Genomic DNA, 25,833 nt, shown 5'->3' with positions numbered 1-25,833 from the left:
CAGCTTCCAGTGGGAGCGAGGAGCTCGGCTTCATGAGGCCGTTCCTGTGGGTGAAGCCCAGAGGTGAGAGGCAGGCGCCTGGGTCGTCTCGTTTACATTCCCCTTGAGGAAGATGGCTGTCACCTGTGGTCGCCTGGTAGCCCAGCGACTTGGCCACTTGTTGAATACAAGCCAGTGGAAGCAACCGGCAGGTTGGAGTAAACCAATGAGGTTTGGGCCTCATGGCGAGGGAGGCAGGCCTCCAGTTCCTTCTGGGCCGACGTGAACAACTGAAACCCAGAGTGAAGGACGGCAGAGATGGATGGGTTAGAAGAAGAGGCAAAAGGCTGCGATTGGGAGAAAAGCTTTGACTTGTTCATGCAGCTTTTATTTTAGAAATGTATGTTTCAATTTGTAACTGGTTTGTTTTTCCTGTGTGACAATCATTTTTTTTTTAGTAAAGTTTGTAGCATAAATGTCATAGAGAAGTGCAGTAAACGAGATGGAGAGAACATGGAGGAAAGAGAGAAAGAGAGGGAAATGGCAGAGGACAAAATGGGGGCGTAATAGAGGAAGCAGAGAGGGAGAGAGAGAGAGAGAGAGAGAGAGAGAGAGAGAGAGAATGAGAGAACAGATGATTGCATGGAATGAAAGAGGGATTGAAGGGGGAGGGGGGATGAGATAAAGAGAACAGGCAAGGGAGGGGGAGTCGGTGTGGGAGCGAGGGAGGGAGTGAAATGGTGGAGTGAGAGAAGGGAGAGACAGAGGGAGAGAAAATGAGAGGCAGCAGTGGGGGATGGGAGGATGAGAAAGAGAGCAAGCAAGCAAGAGAGACTGAAAAAAGAGAAGAGAGAGAGAGAGAGAGAGAGGGAGAGATGGGGCAGGGAGCAACGTGAGAGCAAGAAAGAGGACGGGAGGGGCAGTGTGCAACGTGAGAGAAAGAGAGGGGGGGGGGGTAGAGGAGAGGGAGGGTTAAAGCATGATGGAACCCGGAGTGAGAGAGAAAAAAAGAGAGAGACATGGAGGGAGGGAGGGAGGGAGGGAGACTGAAAGAGAGAGAGGAGGAAAGAGGAACAGAAATAGGGGGAGGGGAAGAGAGCTACAGAGAGAAAAACAGAAAGAGGCAGAAAAAAAAAAGGGAGAGGAAGTGAGGAGTGAGGGAGAAAGAGTAACAGAGCCTATCTCACTCTATTTTGCGGTTCCAAACATGGCTGCAGCGGAAAGAAGAGAGAGGCATGACATTGTTGGTTTCCACAAGTCCTCTCTCTCTCTCTCTCTCTCTCTCTCTCTCTCTCTCTCACAGCACAAATAATACGCTGCCACCAGGAAGACCCACTACAACATGCTGTGGGCGTCACTGGGAGCCACAGGTACGGCAGGTCTGCAGGCCACACTGAGCAGCCTCCACCTCCATCCTCTGCTTCCCGCCATGGTGGCACTGCGTTAGAGAGGAGAGGGTCTCACAGTCCCACTGATTCAGTCCATTGGCTGCCTATGGTTCAGCCCCCCCCCAATCAATTGGCAGTATCAGTTAGTAATAGTAATAATATGTTCACTTGCACAGCACCCCGAAAATATATAGTTCCCTCAGTGGTTTGAAAGGCAGCGTCGTACTACAAACCAAACAAATTAACAAGAAAAATATGGCCTCGTTCACACTGCAGGGAAATGCGACCCAATTGTGATGTTGTGCTCACAGTGACCAAAATCTGACCTGTTGTGTGGCCGTATGAAAGCTCCAATTCTGACTGTTTCACTCCAGACCCAGGCCTCGTTCATACGTGGCACCAATTCTGATATTTTTCTCCATGCGACTGCTTCGTCATCGACGTGCGACTGATGTCACCGATAGGCGCCGGAGGAAGCGGCTTCGCCAGGACGTTAAAAGCTTTTAAAAGCTGCGCTCTCCGTCTTCCTCATTCTTCTCCTCCTTTCTCTCGTCAAGTTGTCTAGATTTTGTCGGCTCGTATTCAACAACCACTTGAAAATGAATAAACATGCACTGACAAGCGTTGCCAGATATTTAGGGTCTCCCCTAATTTGGGAGCCAAACTCTCTTACCTTTTAACTTTGTTTATTTTGTGCATTTGTGTGTTTATGGCGTGTTCTTTATTACACACGATAGTTTTAGGGTTTAAACATGATTCCTACACAGGCTGAGATTTGGGCTGGTTTGTATTGAGGTCTGTGGGTTTAACGTTGTTTGAGCTGAAGACAGTGAGTCATATCTGGCAACCCTGGTGCTGACTGGGGTGCCATCCATATTCACTTCTGTGAACAGCGTGCCCGGCGTGACTTCACGCCGTCTTCTGTGCAATGCACTCTAATGTGAATGATCACACAAAAAAAAAAAATCTGATCCCAGAGAAACATGGGAATTGAGCAGAAAAGACCTGCAGAGTCAACGGAGCTTAAAAGTAGGATTTTAACCTCTTAACCGATCAACTTTATAGTGTAGATGCATTTTCAATTCTGCATTTCTATACAGGATTTTTGCTGTAATTTCTAAAAGGGACAAAAAGTACAAATATACAAGAAGATGTGGTTGTTTTTCTCCAGGCGTCTGAGTTCTGACAATACTGACTTTGTTCAGCAGAGGGCAGTGGCAGGTTTAGTTTTGTACTTATATCTTATTCACTATAGAGATGCATGAAAAACTAAATTTAAATAGTGATGCACTGGTGTTGTCCACAGGCTCCATTTCTTCTGACCCGGTCTGTGACCCTTGACCTCACGTTTCTAACCATTCATGTGTGAGTTTCCCACCATCAGAAGCCCCATGATGAAATATTTACTTTAATGAGGTGTGTTGGAGCCTCTGGACCGTGTTATATTTACAGTTGAGGTAAATATAAAGACGATGACTTCTACGCCCCTGCAGGGCCGGAGCTTTTTGAGCTCTGCTTTTTTTTTTTTTACTGAGAACAACTTTTATGCTGGACATGCTTCCAGATGTAAGCTTTAGTGGGATTCGAACCCTGACCATCCATTCACCAGCTTGCCGTTTCTCCCTCTTCATATATTTGGCCATAAAATAAATCAGAAATGAAATATTTGATTGCAGTGTCACCTCTCCTTCCCCCTTTCAACAGGAAAGTTCTCAATTTGGTCTGATTTGGATTTTAACGCTGCGAGAAAACTGAACATAGAAAACGCTGAAATATTGGTGACATGAAGTGTGAGGCCAGCGGCGGGAATACTTCTAATCTGAGGAAACTCCTGGTTCAGCATGAGATATTTCTCCAGGCTGAAGAGATTGTTCATTTGTATTAAACTTATTTAGCCTCCATACAGCTTCGTCACACAATATTTTCAGGGGGGAAAGAAATAGGAGGCGGAGCTTAAATTGAGCATTATGAAGAAAAACTGCGGTAATTTGGGAAACAACTGCGATGTTACAATACAAACAGTCGGATGTTTTGATTTAATGTTAAAGTTTATATATATTTTAAGAATTCGTTATCTTACATTTGCGTTATTATTAAACAAATTACATTTATTACCACATAAACACAAAAAAGTTGTGAAAATTGGTACGGTTGAGTATCGGTATCGATTCCCAGGTACCAAGTATCGATACTGTATCGGTTCAAATGTACCCATTCCCAGTATTGAGAACATTTTACTTATTTCATCAAGTCATTTTAAAGTGATGATTCAGATAGAGGAGTGACAAACAACAGTGTTGACAAGTATATTAAATGGTTGACTTCTATAAACATCTCACTCCTACATAACTTTCATCACAAGGACCCAGGACTGACGGTTTATTGTTTTGCATATGAATTCACAACTAGTTTCAATCTGCCATGTTGATCTGGGCCTAAAAGAATCTATAGTTACTTAACCACAATGGACTTTATACTGTAAACTTATATTTTGTTCAATTAAACAGTCTGAACTTGTCCTAAAGCAAAATGAAGTTATTTACTACAAGAGGTCTCAGTTGTGTTTTTATTCAGTTTTCACTGAATGTAAATATATTTAGTCACAATAGTGAAGATAAAAACATTTAGATTAAAAGTCCCAACACTTTATAACCTTTACACAATAGGATAGTATAGTAGTTGAAATTACAATGATGTAATAAATACCACAGTTTTTTGGCTATAACCTGTTTAAGTGAACAAGAGATGCAAAGACTTGAATGTGGGAAACGGCAGAGGAAAAACAGAACAATGGTTCACATACACGAGGTCCCCGAGTGCCTGGACAATGAGGAAGTGTTCAAATTTGTGGTGCAGTTCCCTGGTCTGCACCAAGGTTTAAAAAAATAAATAAATAAAAAAAGAACTTTGCATTGACTTCCTCCGTGCACACAATTACTTTCCAACTTTAAAACAATAATGTACACAAAAATTCTCACTGTTGAGCTGCTGCAATGTATATTCTGAGACATAACTCAGGTTGGGTTAAAAGCACACCCAATTAAAGTAAGTTACTTGTCGACAGGGTTTCTGCCGACTTTGACATAATCATTGAGATTCAGGTGCGTTTAATAAAAAACAGTTAGGACAAGGGAGTGCTTTCTGATTCAGAAATGCTGTTATAATCAAAAGAGTGAGCAGAAGTGAGCACTCAGGAGATCACTTCTGTTATTGATGCTGATCTACTCGTACATGTGCAGAAAATCTAAAAAAAGTGTTTCACACGTTTCAGACAGCTTGAATTTCCCTGTGCAGAAGGGGACGCGTTACTTTCCTTTAGCCGTTTTCAAAAGGTGACATTTGCAGGGACTCGATTTGCTGCTGTTGTGTAAACAACCAGAATTAAAAACAAATGTAGTGTTGCCACTTGAAAACGTGCAAACAGGGTCTACATGAACGTTCTGCACCTCTGGTGTGAAGGAGCCGCTGCAACAAACCAGAATCCACTGAAAGGATCTTTATCGGCTCCAAATACTGCAAATGTGAAGGGCAGTGAATCTGCAGCCTGCACTTTTTATTTCAAAGTATCGTGGCTTCCAGGAGCCTACGGGGTTACGAGAGACAACAAGGCTCTTTCTTCTTGGCAAATGTAGATATATATTTTTTTTTAATGCAACAAACCGTAACGCAATAATCTGACGAACAGTAAAGTATTTGTTCACAACCAGGACAGACAGTGTGCAGTTTGCTTTCTCTATATATATTTTTGTCATAAGCAAGCTGCACAAAACGTAATACCTTATTGGCAAAATGTTATAATAATGGATCAAAACTCCTATTACACCATTGGCAAGATATTACATCAAGTGATTTATTACATTGAAAAAGGTAAACGTCACTACATCATTGGCAGGTAATGTTATTGCAGTTATTACAGTATTGGTTGTTATAGTGCGTATTTAGTGGTGAGGGCTGGGTGGGGGGGTCCACAACCATTCTCAGAGGCAATTTAGGCATTTCACCAAGTGTGGAAATTAGAAATTATTAACATTTTTCAAAAGAGGTTTCTAATGTATTCACTGGGGTCACAGTTTTTAAATCAGTTACATAGATAACAACACACTGAGATCTCAGGAAAGACGTCAGTGATCCAGCAATATATATATATATATATATATATATATATATATATGCACACACAGGAATAATTTGAGTCGCCAGATGTACCTGGTGTGGTTCTGAACCTACTTGGGCTCATTTTAGTTGTGAGTCATATCGACATATCGGTGAGGTGTTAGTGTTGCACAGTGGATAGAGACGATCGCTCCCAGGAGCCTCTGGAACATCCCGTCATGTTTACATTGTTTGTTAGCTCTCATACAAGCAGTGCCACAACAGGATTACCCAAAAATATTGCGCCTGTTTACCATCTCTATCCCTGCATTGGTCAACTGATGGCACAGAGCAATAATATTTGAGGTCTTCTCCTTTTCATATTTTTTAATTTGTTTGTTTATGCATATTTCCGTGCACAGGATGGTGTGATGGAGCCACGCCAATCTCTTTTATTGGATGGCAAACAGCTTCGGGGCACATCATAGGAACACACCGTTTCACACGCCCAGTGTGCGCTGCCATGGCTCGTCAGTCAGGCGCCTCATTGTTAGTACATCTGTAACTTCAGCTCCATATTGGAGACCGTTTATCCGTGCAGCGCGACATGAAGGTTGCAGCAATAACTCAACAGCGTGTAAGCCTGACTTTAGACCGCTCGCTCGTCAACACTTCTTTTCATACTGCTCTGAATGAAAAAAATAATAATAATAAAATACACATATGCTCAAAACAGTGGCACTAAATATTTGACCTCACAAACTCATGTGAGTCTAAGCCCGTACAAGCAAGCAACACGTCCTCGCACTACTCAGTGGTGTCGGGGAAACACACGGCGCTGCTGCCGCGGCACAGAAACAGACGATTTGCACCCGTTTCAAACCTGCAGAATCGAGTGCGCGAGGAGTGAGGTCGACGCACCGCTGGAATTGGGTCAAACTGCACTGACCTGTTGTGCAGCGATCCATAAAGATCTCACTCATTTCCTCACAGTTCCCAAGACTCAAGACCATATAGGAGAACAATGGGAGATTGTTTTGCACGGTTTTCCTTCAGTTTTATCTACAAAATCTGCCATCACAGCTTTCCTCAGGTGTATAGTGCAAACCGAAGGTAACAAATTCCCCAACATGGTTTTAGGCATGTATTTAGGGTGTCCATACAAAAGTTAAGCGTAATACATAACTGTTTCTCATTTCATTGGTGGAAAATTAGATACCACCTGTGCGGATTCTGCAAATCTCATTCCTCAGCATCTTGGAAAGGAAAATCCTCCTCTCTGCTTCGGTATTTGAACGCATCAGGACGAGTCAGAGAATTACAAAGCCTCAGAGGCTGCCTTTCAAAAAGGTATATACCACATGGTTCCAATTGACCAATCACGTTGCTCGTTACTAGGCGTAATACAAAACAGGAAGTCAGTTGTGAGTTGTGTCCTCGAGCCGATAATTCGCGATATTCTGGCGAAAAAAGATGAATTCAAGGCAAAATTAGACGGTGACAAGCATCACAAGTAGTGATGGCAGTTATACACATATTTTAGAGGCTTAGAGCAACACGTACGCTATTTTTGTGGCCGTCTTTTCTGATAATTGACCGTCCAAATGACGGCTGGACGGCTCGCTTCCTAAAACCATGTTCCCCAAACAAATGGTATTTTTACCTGGTAACTTCTGATCTTATTCTCTTGTGAAACAGTTAATATTCAAACACTGTTCAATTCAACCAGGGCAGATGGTTCGAGCAATGTTTAAAACGTGAATCAATTACTATTCCAGCCATGATTCACCCCGATGTGACAAGTTCCTTCACAACATTACAATAAAATATCAAGTACTGGAGGCATCAAACACAATCACTTTGAGTGGAATAATAAGGGAAACAAAAAAAACACATTTAAAGTCCCCAGAAATGTCAGTTCTGCTTTTCTGGTAAATGCTGCTGTGGGCCTTCCATTTTGTTCTTGTAGCCGTAACGTATCATACTGCATTGCTCCCTTCCCTTCCTCTTTCTGATCCCTCTTTCCTCATGTTCCCATGGATACACTCTCCTTTTTTCCTCCCCTCTGAGTTTTCCCACATCTTTATCACTTCCTCCTTATGTTTTTGCATCCACCATCACCTGTACCACACTTTTATTGCCTGTTATTACCTCAACCGATATTCACGGTAAGCATATAACTTCTAGGATAGAGAAGGAAATCATATTTGATTGATTTCATTTTAATCTATTCAGCCGTACTTTATGTTGACTTTATCTAAGTTAGGTTGTCTGGGCTCGAGTCTGTTCCGGCTGGCGGTGGGTTAAAGACAGGATGCACCCTCCACAGTCCATCCCCACACATACACTCATGATGGGTTTTCGAGTCATGTGTCTAGATTTTTTCAGGAAGCCAGAGTTCAACAGAAAACCAGTGCAGGTACAATATGGCCTGCCACTGACAGACTGCAACATCCTTTATGGATGCCTCAAGGTGAAGTCTTTTCTTGTGCTCTTCACCAGGTTGAGCTCTGATATTCAACTGTGCCTCCAGAAATGAGACTCAGTGATTTCCTGAAGGAGTAGGTTCATACAGTGCTTATTTATAATATGAATGCAGAACAAAAATAATTTTTTTTATCCCTCCCTAAATGAATTACAGCATAGTTCACAGGAACTGTCCTTCAATAACAGTAACACCAGGCAGCAGGATTGACCCTGCACACAGTAAGACAGCTTCATTGCAGCCTCCAGCAAACCAAGCCTGGATGGAATCATATAAATGGATAAACACTTTATCTGTACACTCGGACAACGAAGCAAACACAATAATCACCAAATCAATATTTTGGAGATTTCAAACCATCATCTTGCCAGGATGGCAATTTTTAAACACCCTTGTGGTCCATTTCTGTAGAAAAACACCCGGGTGATAATATCGGGGCTCTACGGAGGTGAAATGACGAGGATCAACCGGGTGTTCTTGATGCTGGACATAGATCTCTCTCGATGACCCTGCTGGGCTCACCATCATGGCAAATAATCTATTTGTAACTTCAGGGAGGCATCTCATTGGCCACAAAGAAGAATCTAAACATCTGAAGCCACTGAAAATACTCAAAGTACGACATTTAATCAACATCTGGGCCTTTATATTTAGGTGAAGCTAAATGGCCCATTCCACGTGAAGCTGTTAATCTGCGAGACGCCCCAGGGAGCAGCAGGAGAGGTTAGTCTTTAGCATTCGACTGTCACGTTCGCTTTTGACATTAATACTTATTCCCCGATTCATAGCTTAATCAACTCTGAACACAAACATCGTGTTCATAAAAATTCAATTCTAGAGAAGATGCTTATCTCCATTTTGAAATATAAGAACACTCCACTTACCATTTAAAGGTAGCTTGAAAAAGAAATTACTCTACATCAGGGAAATTCTTTCTACAAATGCAATGAGAGATAAATGTAATGTATTTATCTGTTTAGTTTTCTGACGAGCCTTTGTAGCATCCCTCGTGAATAATATTCAAATCATTTGGGTTGAATTATTGCACAACGGACGTTCAGCATCAAAGCACACAAACAGTGACAGATCCAACACTCTTCTGTTGCTTTATATTCTATCACTATATGTCATGCAGTCTTAAATGTCCCATTTCTCTGTCATTTTACAGTGCCTTCATCGGGAATTGCTCCTCCGGGATAAATAAAGTTCTCTGGAATGAACTGAACACATCAGCGTTGCTCCATAACTGTATCCACCGATACCTTTATATTCACATATAGTCCTATTAATTCTCAAAAGGTGCTCGACCTTGATAATCCTTCCGCAAAACATTTAGTCAACTCTGTAAAACACATCGAACTCCGTGAACGTTCCACTCACTCACACTTCAGATGTGAACCGGTTTTCACCACAAATTGGCCAAACACCAAGACGTGTCACTCCGACCAAACGCGGCATAATGGCGGTATTGTCTGTGGCTCCCTTCAGGCTAACACCATCCATCCATCCATCCATCCATCCATCCAGGGAGGCCATGCTAAGCTAACCACTACTGTGAAAGAACAGAGATACCCAGCGCAGCACTTCCTGACCAGAGCGCTACGTGGTGTCATGGCTGAAGGGTCATCACTGAGGGAGCAAGAGACACAGGCTGGTGTGAAACAAGAGACAGCCTGCACATAGACACAGACACAATGCACGCGCACACACACACACACATCTAAAATTACATTGAAGAGGGCATGAACTAGGCCACCGCTCCGCATGATGCTGGAACGTGGTAGGTAGCGGACCGAGGAGAGGCTGGCACAGAATCCAGTTGCACAGAATCTGCGCTCAACTCTTTCAGCCCAGGTGGCGGACGGACGGTCTGACCGGGCCCGTCGACGCCAGCGGCCAACTTTCTACACAAAACACTAACACTTTCAGGGATGAGACAATCAGCAGACTGTATAATACCGAGCTCTGTCAAAACAGCAGCATTATCAGTTCAACACTGCTAATCTTTTTCACGCAGAGACTTTGGCAGGATTGCGGTGCACAGCGACAGGCCTGACCGACTCACCAGACAACTTGTAGCAACTTCACACAGCAAAAAGCTGGCGAAGGACAACACTGAGGCAGACCAGCAGCGAGAACCAAAACTGACAGGGATGACTCGCACCTAATAAGCATTACATACTGGAGCTGTCTATTAACCCCCCCCCCCCCCCCAAGTATGCACCAAGAAGCAGGCTGAACCTTCAGAAATACCAATTCCGCAGTGCAAATTGTGACTTCATAATGTCATTTAGGGGCAGATAACAGATATGTCCTTGTGCCTGATTTCTAGAAAGAAGAGCTGCACCTTCAGGCAGAGCCAACATGCTGACGTACTGATGATGTTCATCAGGTTTAATGTGCAGAGCTTAGCTTGGTGTTTGTATCCGAAAACTGCTGGGGGGTGCGTTTACATTACACCAATATTCATATCCTTCTTTTCTTTCACGCCCCCCGAGTCTGCTGTTGCAGTGTAAACACAACATGTTTCTTTCTTTTTAATGGGTAAGGTGTCACGTGAAACATTGTTGTGTAAACAGGGCCTAAACTACCAAGTAAAGATCGCTCCAGATAGTGCAAGTTAAATAAAAGTCACTCTGGAGTGGATAGCACTCTGGCCCGACAGTCCAGGGATCTTTCTGTCTGGCGCTTATATGTTCTCCTTGTGTTGTGTTTTGGCCCCAGTTTTATTTTGCACATATTACAGCAATTGCTCGTCACACTGTCGGAGAGGTTTAGAGCAGACACATCAGAAAAAGATGGGACAAAATGTATCTGCCTTATCCCTCTGTACAGAAAAGCCAAAACATCCCACCTACTGGTGCTACTGTCCTGGATTGGTGTCCTCATTTGCAAAGAGATTGTGCAAGATTTGGCATAATACATACGAGAAGCGGCAGGGATAAATAATCATGGAAGTGAATGTTTTTGACACGCAAACCTTGTGGTAGAGCGTCACCAGCGGGAGATCTAGAAAGCTTCATTTTAGCTGTAGCATCATCCTCCTTTACATAGTGCCAGCCATTTAACGTTTCATTGCAATTCGCATGATCATTGTTAAGATATTTGGAGCCCGGCCAACTGAAAGCAATGCCAATGCCCTTGAGCCATGCCACAAAAACAAGAAGAAGAAAAAAAATCCCTGGCACAGATGATTTCAAAGTGAAATCCAGACCACACTTCTCCCGCTGCCTCTGGAAACCAGCACATATCTGCTCCTTACAGATAATTTAACTGTGCAGCAGGGTTTCTGGCGATAACAGTTGACACGACTGGCTTTGTTCTGGTTCTCAATCATAATCATCCACATGTTTGCAGCAGTCGGTTTATTGCGATGGCAGTTGGGTATTGAGAAGTAGTGCATTAAAGCGGGACTCAGCCAAAACTGCATCAGAAACGTTACGCAGTTCAAAACAGTGCATTAATTAATGAAGCCATACACGGGACACAGTCAGCTCGCTGCAGGCACCCAGTTCAGCTACATTTGCTTATATTTTTCAAACAAATCAACTTTTTCGGTTTCCAGAAGGTCTGACTATTGTGCCTCCCCAGTGCAGTCACACAGCACATGCAAACAAACCGGTGGTCGCCCGGCCTGGCTGCAACCAAAAGGCCCCACACATTAGGCCTTTGTGCTGGGAGAAACATCAGCGTCTCTTTTTCTTCTCTTTTTTTTTTTTTTTTTTTAACCCTGCCTGCAGCACAGCCGAGCTGCAATGTGCTGACACCATCAGCAGCTATTCTAAACCTTTTACCACAACCGTATTTCTACATCCCGATAAAGAGCAGATGGAGGGAACCAGAAAGCCTAATTCTCATTTATCTTCATTAACACGGGATGTGTCTAATTTTGCTGGTAAGATGATTGGTCCCGTTTCATATAGAACGCCGTAGACACGCTTTCTGCTGGTTTTCATCTAACAGTCACCCCGTCGCTGATGATCCATGAACAAATGGCTTATGATCCCCTGAGTAGCATACAGATTGTGTAGCAGCAGCAGCACTGTAATAACACATTATTGATCCAAACATGGGAGGATTCATTCATCACTGCGTTACTCCAAGTGGCTAAAGGATGTAAAGAAATATGGAGTTAAACTTGAAGGCATAATTTCTGCCGAAAGAGCAGGAGACTGAATTGCTGCCAACTTGTTAGTGCTTTTTATCAATCTTCAAGATATCCCCACACACTTATTAAATCAAGTTAAGGAACTGAAACATGAGGCCGTCATTATAAAACAATCATTCTTCATCATATTCTGATACACACTGCAGTGTAGGGATAACTGCTCTGGATATATGAAAATCACAAGGCAAAGGTGAATCGCAAAAAAAAGCATAAGAAAAATTTTATATTTGGCCGAGGAGCCCTCCAGCAAGCGTGGAGAGGCGAGGAACTCATCAAACAGAGGCAGTCAAAGTGCCTCAGACCTGCATTCAGGGCACCAGAGCGCTGCAATCGATGGAGCCTCGACTGGTCACCCACTAGAGCTGCTCGGCAGTTCAGAAGTGAGGAAAAAGTAGAGAAAACACCAATAGATTCAGTCGTTGAAAGCAAACACCAGACCAACATCACTCAAACACTTCGTAGGACAAGATTAGGAAACCAAAGAGGGTCAGATGAAGAGATGTAATCAGATGGGACGTCATGATGAGGACGATGAGGTGAGATGGTCATTGTGGTGTCCGACACCCTGCGCCCCTATTAAACTGACATTAACGAGCCAAAGCATCATTTCATGGATACATTTTGTAATGAGTCAAGACCTGCATGGTAATAACACAGTCACTTAAATACGTCCATCTATAGGACTCTCAATCAAATGACCCACAGACCACAAAGGGAGGGATGTCTTTTTAATTAATGTCAGTCACTGGACTGCATTAGAGTACACCGACGGGGCTTGCCAACTGGTATGCACAGTATGCAGTCGCCTTGCTGCATGCGGTGCACCGTCCTCGTTACACGATTCCACGCTGCATAGCAGGTATGCAGAGGGGTCAGCGGAGGGATTGCTGGTCCTGGCCATGCATTTCATTACAGAAAATGGCAGTACAAAATGAGGCGGGGGGGGGGCATATGCAAGCTCAGACAGCCTCCCAGGACCTTCACATCCCCCTGACAAGGCAGTGCGAGATGCTCTGCCCTCATTAGTGCAGTGGAGGAAACCTACTTGGCCTAGCAATGATCTCTGGCAGCTTTTAAGAGGAGACAGCCAACTGGTGGTAGCCGGCATCACACACACACACACACACACACACACACACACACACACACACACACACACACACACACACACACACACACACACACACACACACACACACACACACACACACACACACACACACACACACACACACACACACACACACACACACACACACACACACACACACACACACACACACCTTCCCTCAGTGTGTCGCAGAGTCAAAACAACCCCTCTGCACAGGGTTGTGACCAAACTGGAGCCTCCACTGATTGATACACCCAGCAGACAGATCAGGAAGCAGCCTCATCTTCATCGAGGCACACCTTTGTACTGTAGGATGGAAAAAAGAAATGCACAACCTAAGAGTGCAAACTTTGTTGAGCCCAGGCCTGCAGGAGACACCCCAAACTGCAGGAGACACCCCAAACTGCAGGAGACACCCCAAACTGCAGGAGACACCTCAAACTGCAGGAGACACCTCAAACTGCAGGAGACACTTTTGGACACCCCAAACTGCAAGAGACACTTTTGGACACCCCAAACTGCAGGAGCCAGCCCAGCCTAGAGGGGCAACCCTGGGACAACCCGGCCTGCAGGAGACACCCTTGGACACCTCGGCCTGCAGGAGTCTGCAGGAGCCACCCCGGCCCGGCCTGCCGTGCCGTGCCTCGGCATGGAGGGGGGCTGAGAGGGTATTAGTGATGGGCGAAGATGGTTGTTGTCGGCCCTTTATGAGTCTATTTCCCCTCCATTCTCTCCATCCCCCCTCTCAACGCCATCTGTTTGTGTCGCGGGAGAATGTGGAAGTAAAAAAAACCCCAGAAAAGACGACATTTTGGCTGGAGTTGCTGACCTACATCGGCCGGTTGTTTTCGGCGCGTCGCGAAAGAAACGACGCAGCGAACCTCCGCTGTCCCGGACGGTTCAACACGAAACAAGCCCGCGTTAACCGCGCCAACAATTCGGAGGCTGGTCGGGAGGAATTTAATAAGTTATGGTGGAAACACTCCTCCTCCTCTTCCTCCTCCTCCTCTTCGTCCTCCGCCGCCGCCGAGCCGCGTCGCGCCGGCCCGGAGAAGTCTCCGCTCCGGATCCACGTTCAGCCCCGGTTCAACGTCGAAAACCAACAAAACAACAACAAAAGCGCAACTCACCTGATTCCAAAATCGGTTTATGGTGGCGACGTGTCTGCGGTTGATTTGACTGCGGGACCAACAGTTCGTGCCGCTGGGTCCGGTTGTGTGTAGCAGGAAGGAGGGAGCGGAACGGAACGGAACGGAAGGGAAGGACGAGGGTCTGACGTGAATGAATAAACAACCGAGCTCCTCCTCAACGCCACAAGTCCCAATCTACCGGCGAACAATCAACCTCCAGACAGCAGCTGCACGCAGCCGCCTGCTTCCACACCGGGTTTTAACCTTTAAGTGGAATAATGTCGACTTTTATTGAGCACGAGATGTGAACGTAACATTTCTTCAAACACCGTCATTAAAAAAAACAACTAACAAAACTATGATGTATGATTCGCCTACGTGTTCTTTTAAAATATACACAAACATATATAGTGACCAAATCGTATTTGACTTTAAGAAACGTATATTGTATGATGTTATTCAGCACCAGCAGGTGGCGCTATGCCTGCAGCATCATAACCGACTCCTCATGACGGACCCCTGCAGAGGAGCTGGGATACAGTAGGATGCATGGAACCGGGTGGAAACTGGAACTACTTATCACTGTATAGCTCAGGGGTTTTTTCAGGTTTGAAAATGAAATTCATGCATGTTGGTTGAGATTAGAGACGTGCGATTTGTCCTGGTCACTAACTAACTGCCACCATTTCCACAAATCTCTGCGGGAGACCCTCTAGGTCACAGTTTGGTTATCGGGTAGTGAGGATGATTTTGAATTTGAATTCTTTTATATGAAGGAGAAGATGGAAGCTTTCTCCACAGAGGATCATGTGATCTGCATGCTTGAATCTTAATGCAACCTGAAACATCCAAATCAAATCAGTGAGATTCTTATTAATAACTTACTCCTATAGTCTCTGAAGAAGAAGAAGAAGAAGAAGAGCGGGGTGTCCAGGGAAACCTGCCCTGCGTGTTTCAGGCCTCTCCCTGTTGCGTCACACGTGTTTGCAATGATAGGAGACATTTTCAGGAAGCTTGGTGGTGACCGTTATTGGATTCAGGTGTATTGAGGTAAAGAGACATTTAAAACATGGAGGAGAGGCGCTCACTTCTGCAGCATCACATAGGTTTTTTTTAACCAGATGATCCTCACACAGTTCTATGGAGGGCAGGTGGTTTTGTTAAGTCAGCTGTGGGTGTTGGCATTGGTGTTATGGGATTGTTTCTGACTGGATGGATGGATGGATGGACTAATTAGAATTGAGCTGCAGAGGGAGACATGAATAAGTCTGAACACTAGAGGGCACAAGCACACCACCAAATACAAATCTCTGAGACTCCATCGTTCAGCGTCCAAGTGAATCCCAACACACATGATCTAGATACCTTAATTAATTCCCTGCTGTTAACAAGCCAAGAATGACACCAGGGCTCGTCTTATCAGCTGTCAGAGAAAACCAAGCAGAAAGGTAGCCCCTCTCTGATATCTGTTCAGTGATACAGCTTCCATCCAATCAAAGGGAGTCATTTTATAGCTTGAAGAACGCAACGTTTAATTGAGCAAATTGATTTGTTGTTGACAATCGGAAAATGATTGAGTCGTGTGTGTGCATGTGTGCGTGTGTGTGCATACCTGCACGTGTGTGTTGTCTCGCAGCATTGCCTTCCAATCCTGTTGTTCTGTGCTATCGGTCTACCCAGAAGGCCGAGCAGCTGGCCCCTCTGCAGAATGTGATTACCCAGTGTTATTGACTGAATATGCTCTTTTACATAAAGATGCTCCGGTGCCCTTCGGTGTTCAGAGGCCCATCAATACAAATGCGCTGTGAATTTAAATGTTTGCAGGTCAGTGGTCTTAAAACTTGGGTTAGAACCGTGTCAGCAGAGTGAGACAGGCTTTTATTGATTAATATGTAAAAGATTCAAGGGTAAAAACTGTTTTGTCAAAGAGAAAAAAAAAACACTTGTTTTTCCATAGGTATAGCAGACAAGACTGGAGCGTAGAGCAGACAATGTGGGGGTGTGTGGAAACCTCACTGGGTTAGAGCTCATACTTGTTTAACAATGGCCATCTGAGGTTTTCTCACAGCCTTTCTCACATCATATGCTTCCTTGTCGGCTGTTACCTAATGGAGCTGCTTACACAATGGACACTATGCAAAGTCGCACACGCTTCTTTTATTATGAGCCGGCATGATAACGTTGCTGCTGCAGCTGGTTCATCTCCGCACGTGTGTGTTTGTGTGCGTGTGTGCGTGCATGTGTGTGTGTGTGTGTGCGTGTGTGTTGCAGCAGCCTGTGTATTTAAGTCTCTGCAAACAGCTTCAAAACGTTCTACCTGTGGGTGGTTATTTAACAGTGAGGCCCATCTCCTCCTCGCCTACCTCCTCTCTGCCCTGCCTGTCTAGACTGTGATTACCATCTGCTTCATCACTCTGGACGGTCCACTGTTTACTGTGCTCTCTCCATCCATCTTCCTCTCTCACACACACACACACACACACACACACACACACACACACACACACACACACACACACACACACACACACACACACACACACACACACACACACACACACACACACACACACACACACACACATTGACACAAACACAGAAAAATAAGACGTAAACTCAGATTTCTCTGTGGCTGATCTGCCAGAAAATAAAGTCCTTAAAGCAGACTTATGCTTTCAGTGTTACATCTGAGGCCAGTATCTGTCCGAGGCCGTATTTTCAAACTAATGAAAGACTTTATTTTCTCAGTCGCACCATGTAAAACACACATGTTCTCAAAGGGAGAGGACCTCGGAGGGAAACTTCATCATGTGCTACTTGTTATGGTCTCTGCGAGCCGGGACATGTGTTATGATCAAGTATAATTTACTTCTAAAAGTGCACAAGGAGCCAGTGGTGATGTCATCCACGTTAGAGTTGTGTAACCAGTTACTGATTGTGAAGGCGGTGCAGAGGAACTGGAAGAAAAAAACTACTAATTCAATAGGACTTTTGAGTGCTAAGATCATGAATATGCTCCGGAATTCCTGCATCATAATTGTGTTAAAATGGAACATAAGAACTTTTGCATGACATTAGAGACTCCCACATCTAACTCTACAATAATTTGTTAAGAAGTCATTCTCACAAATGAGGAATGAGGTTAAAACTGATTAACTCGTCCTACAAGTTTAATTTCACACGTTAGACGTCCATAAAAATGAAAGAGGCCCGGGTGCTCCGTTTGTTGTTCCAGTGGATTTTTAACTCGAGGCTGGCATGTGTTTGCTGTTCAATCGTAAGCGTGTAGTACTCTGTTTTCCCATTCACTTGACAGTGTTTTTATTAGGGTGTAACAGTATTACCTCATTCCTCCTCTGACAGCTTCACTTCCATCCTGCAGTGCTTTTCAGAGACGTGCAGGCAGGGCGTGTTGGGGCAACCGAAGTTCACATGTTCAAATTCAAACCAAATCCTCCGGGAATGCTGGTGCTGTTGTGTAAGACCCTTTTCGAAGAAATATCCTGTGTTGTCACGAAGCATTTAAAACACGGCATTCTATTCTGCACGGCTGCGTGTGTAGGTTCACTCTGTTGTTCACCCTCAGCTGCAGGAGGTTTGAGGCATATCAGGCTGCATGTTTTAACGTCTTTCCGTGCGTTAAGTTGAAACACACTGACAAGGGGGCATTGCTCACGCATTTTTCAGGATTGTAGGGGAGGCATGCAAACTATGGCAGCAGTGTGAATACCACACTGGGGTCAGAGTCACCCAGGAATCCCACACGTTTAATATAGTAGAGGTCTCCTTTACCCCCTGATGTGAGACCAGGAACCGACACCAGGGCTTCCTCCTGCTGCACTCCTACCCCACCAGACTGCCAGGCTCCGCTCTGCTCCTCTTCCAGGGTATCATCTGGAGTTGGGTTTGTTCAGGGGTGAACACTGCAGTTTACACTTAGACAGGGTTTCCTCAGAAAGACAAGCGCAGGAAGAAACATGTTCATTGACAGGTGGGTGAAGGACACATGCAAACTGGCTATTGAGGAGCGTTTCTTTACTTTGCACCACGTTATTTAAGAAAACTAAACAAAAAAAACTTTAAAAGAGTGTTGGAGAAACAGTTTTATATCACCACCCTCTATGTATTCAGTGGGGACTTGTTTTGATCATTTATTTCTGAGTACAGCGCTTCCTTCCTTCAGTTACCCTTAGAATGACTCTATTTGCAATGTAGGATAAATGAAATGATCCTCGTGTATCATAAATCCTTTAGACTTGAGCTTCTGGGAGCACGGATGAAAAGAATCAAGCTTAAAGAACTAAAACAGCAGTTTTCTTGTTTTATCTTGTGCAATCCAGACTAATGACCCCATGGGCCACGTCGTGCTGTGGTGATTATTATTCTCGCTTTATAGCGAGAAGCTCATGAGTCCAAATCCAGGCTGGATCTTCCTGTGTTTCCATGTTATCGCTGTGCACGCATTGGGTTTTTTCTTCAGGTTTCGCACAAAAATATTCATTAATTGATTCATATAAATGTCCTGCGACTGTGAGTTTGTGTGTGACTGTGCGTCTCCCTGCGTTTTCCCAGCGACGCACTGGAAATCAAGGAGTGCTCTGCTTTCACCCTGAGTTAGCCGGGATCAGCTTCCCGTGACTCTGAGCTTTATCAAGGGGTATAGAAGAGAGATGAATGGGCACACATTTTGAAAGGTCGACAAAACCTTTGAGTTGAATTAAGTTATTTTGAATTATAATGTTATTGAGTGTGGTATGATTAAAATGTAATATCTGGATATCAGCACTCGACGATTAGTTGTGTGTTGTGGTTCCTGCTGTGGGCGTGGCTCAGTCACTGCTCCCCTGTAAACAGTGTTTGTTGTTGTTGTTGTTGTTGTTTCTCTGCAGTAAATCCAGTGTCTGTGTTGTACCAGTTGAGTCCTTCTCATGAGAGAGATGCGTATTATTCTGTTTGCACACTGTGTAGAGAAAGCGAGATCAGAGGAGCTGTGGTCAGGTAGATAAAACATCTCCGGGTCACAAGCATTCATGTTCCAGGAATTTCTCCTTGTATTTGGGAGCAGGTCAATTTCAGCACAGTAGTGGTCCAAACATGAAGTTTGGTTTCAGAAAAACAGCAAGACCCATATTTTCTGTGTCATGAGTCCTGTGCTCTTTGAAGTGAGACCAAAAGTGAAATTGTAACTTTCTACTTTTCACTCAAAGGAAAGAACAATGTCTTAATTGCATTTTGCTGGAAATCTTAAGGAGACTTGGTTTCTTTGAGAACAGCAAGGTGGTAAAACCTTTTCTGAGAAATCATACAACATTTTCTCAATTTTTAATTTGAACTCATTTCATCTCAAACTGAATCATCTTACAATGGGGGACGTATGAAGAACATCTCAGTACATGCTAGTATCTTTACGAGAAGCCTGCTGCATGCCTTACATATATTGCTAAACTATGAGCTCCCCAGCCACTTGGAGTTTACAGTAGTTGGCCGATGAATCACGATAAGTAGAATAAATCAAACAGAACAGTCTTAAAAAATTTTTTAAAATTAAAACATTTAAGATAAAGCTGATGGTTAGAAACAAGTTAAACTTGCCCAGCCAAGTGTATTTAGTGTATCATGAAGGCAGCAGAAAGACATGTTACTTATCTGAAAGGCTCGCTGCACAGTGATGTGGTTGTTAGCATTCTTGTCTCGCACTACGACCAGGAGTTTGCATATTCATGTGTTTTCCTCAGTGACTTCAGTTTCCCTCTACAGTCCAAATACATGCTCTAATTCTGCCCATACATTGGACTGTGTGCCTCTCTGTGTTTGCCATGAGACGGACTGGCCATCCTGATGGATGGAGTGATGGTGGGATGGATCGGAGAGCCTTACTCAGTTGTGTTTGTCTTGTTTGGGTGTTGAAGGGACCAGCTTGGACAGTCCTCACAAGGAGAATGAACACTGAACTGCAATGCTGGAGCTGATGAAGCCATTTGGAAGAGAAACAAAACATCTTCAGATCCCTCAACAAGTGAACTTATGATATATTCTCATACACAGAGAATCTTTGATTCTTAACAATGCAGTGATTATTTATACTGGAAAACATTTCCAGCTCAAATATTGGTCCAAATGCTGTTACATGACCACCTTCTAATAGCTCTAAGAATCTGGGGTTCTCCAACCCTTGCTGCATGGAGAGTCTGCAACATGCAAGGCACTAGGCCTCCAGGACCAGGGTTGGATCCCTGGTCCAACTGTAATTACACCCGTCACCCCACAGGTGTAAGACCAGAGCGGGGCACTCCTGATCCTGGAGAAGCCAAGTCCTGCATGTCTTTAATGCATGCCCGATTTCAATGAATGTGTCACCATGAAGCTCTGCAGTGAGCCTGTTGCTGCTCCGCTCATCAGAATCACATGCGTTGAGCAGCGACACATTGAGACCCTGCAGGACTGCAGACCTCCAGGACCAGGAATGTCCACCCCGGGGAAAGACAGGAGCTTATTCAAACAAATGCACCTTTTTGTTTTTTCTATTTATGAAACTTTTTGTTTTTTTCCTTCCTGTCTCACAAACTTGTAGAATTGATCCAATGTCCTCTCTGTCCCAAAACACTTTAGCAAGTGGCACTACAGCGCCGAGAACAGGACAATAAATTGACCCTACTTTGTCTTGTCTCACTCTGCTGACAATGTTTAGTACATTGTAAAGCTGTTTTTAGGGCTGTACACACACACACACACACACACACACACACACACACACACGTTTTACCTGTGTTGATCGTGCTCTACATTTCGTAGTAAAGTAGCCCTTCCTGTTTGTGCCACATCACTAGTTTGGAAAGGAAACAGTGGTCTGTTCAAAACCTCCCTGTTAATGAGCTTTTCTTGATTCTGAACCTCATAGAGACTAATTGACTGTAAACAATGTGTGTGTATAAGTGTGTGTGCGTGCGTGTAGTTCATTGCTATCATGATGATGGCTGACCTAATGGGACTAGTTTGTTTTCAAAAAGACTCTTGCGGCAAAAAACAAACAAACAAAAAAAAAGAACAGAATTTTTTTTAGGAGGCTTGGATAGATACTTGCCAACATGTTTGTAACTGTGAAGAAGGGAGCAAAAACAAGTCAAATGATTAAAATATCTAACATGTCAAGAAAGAAATCCTCAAAAATCTAAATAACTAAAACAAACAAACCTGCTGAATCAGTTAAAACTGGCCAAAAAGATTAAAATGATGATTAAAGGTTAAACAGCAAAATTGCCTCTAAATTGAAATATGGTGAATGTCTGTTTAGCAAAAGTGCTCATTTATCATTAAATGTGTTTTGTGGCTCCAGAAGAATTTTAATTTGTCACAAAAGCAGGTCTTTTGATGAGAAAGCTTGCAGTCCTCTGACACAGAAGCTGTGTGTTCATGTAAAGTGAAGATGGCCTCACAACTGAAAACACTGAGAAGTAAATGCTTTTGGATTGCAGCTTTCAGGCAGTGGGCAGCATCACCTTTTCTTATCACATGTATTTTCTTTCTCCTGGCAGCTCATCACGTTTAATACGAGTTAAACAGCAGCAGGTCGGCTGGTGCTTCACATATGTTTGAATAGCAGTGAAGAACAATGAGAAAGTTGAGACACAGTTTATCAAGCCCTCCATCTCAGGACACAAACGCCTCCTTCAGAGCCGAGGGCAGCGAACATGCAAGAAAGTGATCCTGTTCATGTGGGAGAAAAGAGAAAGCAGAGAGGGGTTTTTTTTTTCCTTGTAGTGGACGCTATACAAAGCTTTGATACAAACCTTGTGATTTCGGTCGGGGGAGTGTTGGCTCTGCACCTGCTGGGGGGTTTCTTCCTGCTCCTCTGAAGAGGAGAGCGTTTTGTGGCCCGAGGTGAAAGGCCAGCACAGGTGCTGCCGCCGTTTGATGTCGACGCTCTGACTCGGGGGGGAAACCCGCCCACCTGTATTCACCGTGTCCCGGTTATTGTAAAGTTTCACTCCTTCGAGTTCACAGCGGGGCTTCTCTGTGCCATGTCACATCAAGAATTAGTGTATGGCACGTGACAGAAGAGATGGAGAATGAAGTGTAAAGCTGAGAGGACGTTAACCTGAGGGCTGCTCTGACCGCCGGTGGCCTGAACTCAAGGTTATACCTCCGAGATTGAAGGAGCGGCTCAGTAAGTCGCTCTGTCTCTATAAGTTTACACTTACCAAAACTCAACATGTTCAACATCTTCAACTCCTTTTCACATTGAAACAAATATGGATTTGGGTCAGCATTAATGATTTGGTGGACGTAGTGAGTGGATGCTGAAGCGAACATCTTGATCTCTCTGTCATTATAGTGTTTAGTCATTCTCTCTATCATACCTGGTACAACTGCATTTTCAATCTGTTTGGAAACAAGTTAAAAATATATATTTTTTGTTTTTACCCAAGAAATTGTGACACACTGCCAAGCTGAGAAAGAAAGGTCTTTATCTGTTTATTTACCTGTGATGGTGTCGAGTATCTTGTTTTCACTGGTGTTGCAGGCAGGAAATAAATAAAGGAATTCTCTGCCATGGCGTGTGTCCATGTCTGTTCATGTGAGAGCTCTTTAATTCACCTCTGCATGTTTCACTCTGTTCTTCAGTGGGTTAATGCTGTCAAACAAGATAGTCGGTGTCCTTGTTGTGAAACCAGGAGTTCAGTTTGGACATGTCGTCGGTTGCTGTCGTTGGTTGCCAAGTGAAAATAAACACAAACAACCTTGGTCTGTATTTTCTCAGGGTCCCTGTTGTTGTTTGTTACAGACCAGCAGGGATACTGGTCTCTTCATCGAAGTCAGAATTTTGTCCAGGATCCAGTTCAAACTTGTACTTTTCTCTTTTCAAAAGGTGAATCCATCACCGGCCTGCCACCTCTCCCCATGCACCACTAATTCTGTTGTCTCAGATTAACAAGGCCGTTAACTACCTGCTGCAGCCTAATAGATGAGTGTTTAGTGGCTCCACCTGTCACTGCCTAACGGGCAATCCAAATGAGACAATGAGAAATCATTTGCAGGAAAGTAATTTACTTTATTTTATTTTTGGAGCCAAGTAAGAACGTGTCAGAGCACAGTGGTTGAACATCAATGTTTTCAGAGTGTGGGGCAAGTATTCCCTTGTCGAGTGGGGTGGTGCGGTGGGGTAGGGGGCAGCTGTGACAGTTCTTTATGGGAATTTATGATGAAAAAGGAATTGGGAAGTTGCAGGTTCAATTCCCAGTCCCTGTCCGTACGTCAAAGTGTTTTTCAGAGACTAAAAGGATGAAATAACATTTAGTGCAAACCATAAACAGCAACGGCAGTATTCAAACACTGCACACTCTGATTTCAAATTAAAAGCATCTAGTAGCAGAAGAGCAATGCTTTTTATTTCCAAACCATTAACGACACGATCTTAAAAAATCTAGGAATGATTCCTAAATCCTGCATTCAGATAAAAAGAAAGACTGCCCTGCATGAGAGCGTGGTGGGAACAATGTGGCTTAAGCTTTGTGAGGGAGACTCATCATCCCACACAACAGTCACGCTTTGAAGAACAAGCCGGCGAGTTTAATTTTTGGTTTCGTACTTGGGTGGGATTTTATATTCTTCGGCAACCACAAATAAAATTTGGTTCACACCATCACATTGTGGCGCAGGAGTCTCGGCGCTGATTTCTATACATCTTGCATGAACTGCATTAGTAATCCCCCAAAGCTCAAGTTGGACGAAATACTTATTCATGAGGAAGCACAGGGAAGAAGGTCACAGAGGCCACATTTACCACATGGCTGAAGTGATGATATGAAGCTTTGGATTGATAGAATTCTACAACACTTCAGACTCATTAGATCTGTGTCTGTGTTTGTGTTAGACTGTTTTACAAACTGCCAGTGCATCAATATTGCAATTAATAGAGAAAAGCAATGCTCATGAGCTGATAGCAGCTCTATTTCTGTATTTCTTTTCAATCTAAGAGTTTCATTTAGCTTTTCCGCAGACCTGGAAGAAAGGTTTAATAGAAATAGCTCTTAAAAGGAAAGGCTTTGACGTCACCATTTCACTCACATCCATTTTAAGTCACAAAAGCGTGACTCTGGCCGCTGACTCGTATGTCAAAGCCGCATATATTCCTTTGTCATTGTTTCACAGATGCTTTCATGTATCAATTAAATCCCGACAGAAAGGGTTATCTGCTCTCTCCAGGGTCAAGAGAGGGGCTTGAGATGATGCTTCAGCACATCCTGTTACCACTGAGTCATTTTAGCACTGAAAGACCAATTGTCTTGTGTCATTAAAGAGAAGAGAGAAGTCCCAGCAGCCTTGTTGGTCACATCTGCCTGACTTTATTGTGAGATGTGATGGTTATTACTATTCTCTTCGCGCTATTCACTGAGATGTTCAGTTCCTGATGTCAGATTTTCAAGGTTAAAGCGCTTTTAAAAGACATTTTGAGCCAAAAATGTCATTTTGACGATGCCACAAAAAAGTGCTCCTTAAAAATAGTGTCTTATTTTTAATCTGTTATAAATATTATTAACAAAACAAAATCAGGATTAAGTCATACTTTTTACACATATTTTTGTTTTTCAGTAATTAATTTAAAGCTGTTGGGACAGTTCTTTATTTCTGTTTTTGGTTTATAGGTTTTCACATGATATTTCATGCAGTGTTGATGGGGACGTTATCACTGATAACAGAGAGAAGTTTGCTTGAGGACTCAGAAACAACTCAAAGGGGGTAAAACTTCGAACCTCCAGAGGCCGTTGGGATGCAGAACTGAACCCTCGCCGGGTCACCTGACCCAGGGTGTCTCCTGCCAGAACCAAAACACTCAACAGAGCCAAGATGCAACACTGACGACGAATAAAATGTTGTGCATCAGAACATGTGTTGTTTGAACATTCCCACAGTGCAGCGTAATGCAATCCTAACCTCTCTGAGAAAATCTCCCAGATTTCGAAACGCTCCGAGGGCCTCAGGAACATGCAGAAGTGGACACTCCGGCAATAAAGAGAAAATAATGTTTAGAATAACGCTGAAGTCCAGGAAATGAGGAGTGTTTCAGGAAGATGAGTGCACTTAACATCCAGGCCCTTGTCGCGTGTTGCATCATTTCCTTCTTTTCCCCTCATGGCTGATTGGATTCATATGTGGAGGGATGAACTTGGCTGAACGGGGCAGCGATGACTCCTCGAGTCCCAAACAAGGCCAGCAGTGTGAGGGTGTGTTAGTTGTCGCCTCTCTGCTGGCTATCCCCCTCTCTCTTTCTGCCTTTCTTCTCGGATGTGTCAGTCCATCAATGATTGATGTCTCCCCGCAGGACCTGCCTCGTCTCTCACCTGCAGCCTCCCAGCTGCCCGGCGAGGTCAGGACCGGCCCTCATCCATGAACACACATAACAGAAGCTCCTCCGAGGCTATGCGATTTTCAGATAGTCCAAAAGACTGATCACATGTGCCGGTCTCTACATGATTCATCTC

At 43.9% G+C, this 25,833-nt stretch overlaps 1 protein-coding gene across 1 annotated transcript in view; it reads right to left on the bottom strand.

Annotated features, from left to right (window-relative positions):
* The window catches only part of LOC308106812 (uncharacterized protein), a 29,862-nt gene extending 15,382 nt beyond the window's left edge, over window positions 1–14,480 (bottom strand). Inside the window, exon 1 of the mRNA XM_080458776.1 lies at window positions 14,354–14,480. The gene's annotated coding sequence lies outside the window, so the exon portion shown is untranslated. The remainder of the gene's footprint in view (window positions 1–14,353) is intronic.
* Window positions 14,481–25,833: the final 11,353 nt, after the last annotated feature.

The sequence above is a fragment of the Lipophrys pholis genome (assembly GCF_963383615.2).
Source record: "Lipophrys pholis genome assembly, chromosome: 2".
NCBI lineage: Eukaryota > Metazoa > Chordata > Actinopteri > Blenniiformes > Blenniidae > Lipophrys > Lipophrys pholis.
This window is presented reverse-complemented; position numbering and strand designations above follow the sequence as displayed.